General features: G+C 39.5%; 1 long non-coding RNA gene across 2 annotated transcripts; it reads right to left on the bottom strand.

Annotated features, from left to right (window-relative positions):
- Positions 1-1,109: 1,109 nt before the first annotated feature.
- On the bottom strand, positions 1,110-3,221 carry LOC125285990. 2 transcript variants are annotated; one of them, XR_007192111.1, is made up of 4 exons: positions 2,407-3,221; positions 1,730-1,825; positions 1,536-1,590; positions 1,110-1,241 (listed from the first exon to the last, which is right to left on the bottom strand). It is a non-coding gene; the product is annotated as an uncharacterized LOC125285990 (long non-coding RNA). The 2 variants fall into 2 exon arrangements; XR_007192110.1 differs by lacking the exon at positions 2,407-3,221 and having other exon boundaries at positions 1,730-2,361.
- Positions 3,222-3,872: the final 651 nt, after the last annotated feature.

Below are 3,872 nucleotides of genomic sequence, written 5' to 3'. Positions count from 1 at the left end.
ACATACATTCACAGTAATCATACGTATGACACATACACACACACAGTAGACATATGTACGCATGCATGCACATGCACAAACACACATACGCAGGCAAACACACAAGCACGCACACACACCCACACACATAAACATAAACGTGTACATGCACACATGCACACAATTCAAGAATTTCTCAGAATTATGAACAGGCAAGATGGGGGTGGGGTTGTATAAAATGAATTTTACGTGAGAATTGAGTGTGGACAATGCAATTTAGTGAGGCAGTTAGAATCATATAGGCCTTTCAGCGTGATTTATTTTTGTGGAAAAAATGTGCTGGACTGGGCGGCGGTCATATTTTGTACCGCTCTGCGGTACATCTAGTTTCTTCAGAGACTTGTGGATGGAATGAGCCTGCAAGAGCACAGGAACATCACCACACAGTTGCTAGTGAGGCAGCCAGGTCTGGTGTTTGATGCATTGATGATGCATCAGTGCAGACATGTCGCCCCCCGTCCTGTGCCAGGGATGCCTTGGTGTACTTGTACACACTGCAGAGACATGCCAACCGATCGGGAGAGAAAATGCTGTGGACAAAACCCAGCCACCTGTGTGAGCCTTCTGCCTCACTTCATACCGTGCTGCCTAGATGAAGTTTTTCTCCAGATTCACAGGCAGTACAGGGAGGACATCACAGCATTAGGCCATGTAAGAGAGCCAGGTGATGGCAATGGAGTTCAGATATGCTACCTACAGACATTTCATTTTCTGGCAGCATGGGTCTCTAGGACAGGGTAATAGAAGAGTGATCCCAAGCTGTGTGTGTAGGATAAGGGATAAACTCCCTGACCCTCAGGGACATCTCTGGAATTTATATCACCTTCCTATAATGTTGTGTTATTGTAAATAGTTTTGTATTAGTGTTCTTGTACTGCCTGTTCCTTTTAAAACTGAATTTAATTTATTTTACACCGGTACATCGTTATATTTTGCTTTCATGAAAATAAAAACTTTTAGAATTGATAACTGTTCATGCTGTACCTCTTATACGTTACATCCACAAACTTATAATTTAAAAAGGAGCTACCATTTTGAAACACCAAATGACAGTAACATGGTCAACAATGTTGTTTGCAATATATTTATTTACAGAAATTAACAAATTATGGTATTTACACATGAACCCGTCCTTTTTGTATGGTGCCTTTGAAGCAACATGGGCCATCATTCTACATGTGCAGTCTCCTGGAAAGCTGATCCTGTGGGAGACATGCAGTGTCGTTAGACATACACACCATTTTATATAGTTCAACATATTGTTACTAATCTGTATAGTGCTATTTTGCCTAGACTGAGTTACAGGCAAGGTTACATAAGGAACAATGAAGGCATGCACGTGCATCACATAACAAGACCACTGAATTTCGTCCACATCCTCCTCCACGATGCTCATGTCATGTAGGCTTTGTAATATATGCTTATATCATGAAAATATACAATAGGGAATGTCATGTAGGGTTAGGGTATAGACATTATGAGCATTGATGGGTTACCTCTGTTCAAGGTTCTCAATTTCAGGGGCTTCTGCAATTGCGCCAAGATGCTCATCTGAAATGAATAAGCAGAGCGTTTCACAACATATGACAGTACATAAAATGGTAAACACCAAGTTATTAAAAATATACTTTCAGTTATTATCAAACAACAATCACATAGAATCAACAATTGTTTTCATGCAGTGACTGACCTGTCTGTCCCACTAGAAATGCAGGACACTTCTGGAGTAGTTAATACTAGAGAGCTTTCCCTTCATTGGTGTTGATGTAACTGCTCTCAGTTCTCTCTCATAGCATAACAAATAAAGTGTAGTACATGTTAGAATGTCTCACTTAAACCACAAACAAAGTACATTCATTTTATGACCATGAAGAAAGATGTATTTTGGTAGATGCATTGACTAAAGTTCAATCAAAGCAGTTCTGTCCGTATTTTATTGTTCTGCATGATAATGACTTTGACCCTCATTGATCAGTCTCAATGGGCTGGCTGGTCTACCTTCACAAGTGTAATGGACTAGTCTACCCTGCCCCCATTCTGAGGTTTAGGCTACACTCATATGGTGAAAAACTTTCAGACAATTTAGTAATTAGTAGGCTACGTCTACAATTAATAAGAGTACAGGACAGGCCAGGCCTCAGGATGTGAACGTCACCCTTGGAATTGGCTATTTGCCTGTGATCCGTCATAGCAGATTTTTGTTACAACGTTGCCTAGACAATTATTTTTCATCGACGCGAGGAAAAGTATCCCAGACGTCGTTCTAGTGTTATGGACAACCATGCTATAATTAGCTATAAAACTATAAAACTTCGAATTTACATCATAGACTGTAAACTATATGTTTACACGAATAGGCCGAATTACCTGTCGAGAAGAAAGCAGGCAACTTCGGCGTCCCTTTTAAAATCCTTGCTCCTCACGAGCTCTTTCCATCTTAGAAAAGCCACTCCAATATTGACTTTGGTCTGTTGTTTTTCCGGTCGCGATGTTGTTTTAATTCTCTTTTTCGCTTCCTTGGCGACTCCTTTTCATGTCCTTGAGAATAGGTGTAATCCTCCAACAGACTTTCAAATCTGCCGGCTGTCGCTAGTAGACTAATCAGGCAATGAGTGTTGTCTACAAGCGCGAAAGGCGGAGCTGAATTTCCAGGAATGTCCCTCGTTGGCGAATGTATTTCAAAGATGGAGGCGCAACATGGATTCAGCCACCCGCGCGTATGTATTGGGAATAGCAGATTCTACACTTACGAGAATACTTTGATTAGTAGGTGGAAATAATTACACATGAATGAGCACATATTTTTGAAAGAACAAATGGGTTTTTGCTAAGAATTAACTTAAAAAAGTACACAATGTAGCTTTAACAAAAGGCTTCATGCGCGAGCCGCGCTAAAATTAACAAGGCACATATTCATATTCATGAACAAAGTGGGAGAACACGTGTGCGCCACGATAGCAATCTGTACTATTAAAGTGAATACATCAACGTCCTTTGCTAGCTCCAATCGTTTAGAATTAGCATTTCCGTTTCAGGATATCAAACATAGACAAAACCACCTTCTTATCACAAAACTACTTGGCCAGAGTAGTTAGCTAACATTCTAACATGGTTTCATACTATTTTAGCGTTGTGTAACACTTTACTACCCTGAAAATCAGGAAAGAAGAATGAGACAGGGCAACAGCTTCTTGATACGTGCGAAGTCTCTGGAGTTATGAGAATTTTCAAACAACGCACAGGGAAATCGCTACCGCAAGTCTGCCCCCTGCTGGTATGGAACGAGTACAACAAGTCCATTTTACAAAGGAAATCACCCTTTTTAAATGCATACATTGTACATGTATTTTCAGCAACCCTTGTTACTCCAAAATAAAACATTACCTTGTATTTACAGAAAAATATATTTAAAGTAAATTACAATTCACAAAACAAAGGTAACATTTTTGTGGACATCACATATCTATCTATCTATCTATCTATCTATCTATATGAAGAGCCTTTCATTAGGAATCTAGATAGTTAGGCCTATTCAAATACATAATGCCCCATCTTGATTAGAACCTTGTTATGGGAGAACATTTTTACATGTTAAAAAGTTTATTAAAAAATATAGCTGCAAGCAGCAATGTGGGAGCCAAGCAGGCAGTTCAGCAGGTCAGATTTGCCATGCAACTCAATGCTGTGGCATCAGGCATATAGTCAAGTCAAGTCAAGTCGGCTTTTATTGTCAATTTCTTTACATGCACTGGTCATACAAAGAATTGAAATTTCGTTTCTTACTTTCCCATGCAGACATAGACATTACTTTAAATACAGACATAGACATACTA

The sequence above is a fragment of the Alosa alosa genome, chromosome 21 (genome assembly GCF_017589495.1).
Source record: "Alosa alosa isolate M-15738 ecotype Scorff River chromosome 21, AALO_Geno_1.1, whole genome shotgun sequence".
NCBI classification, from domain to species: Eukaryota; Metazoa; Chordata; class Actinopteri; order Clupeiformes; family Clupeidae; genus Alosa; species Alosa alosa.
Note: the sequence above shows the minus strand (reverse complement) of the source record. Positions and strands in the feature narration are given on the sequence as shown.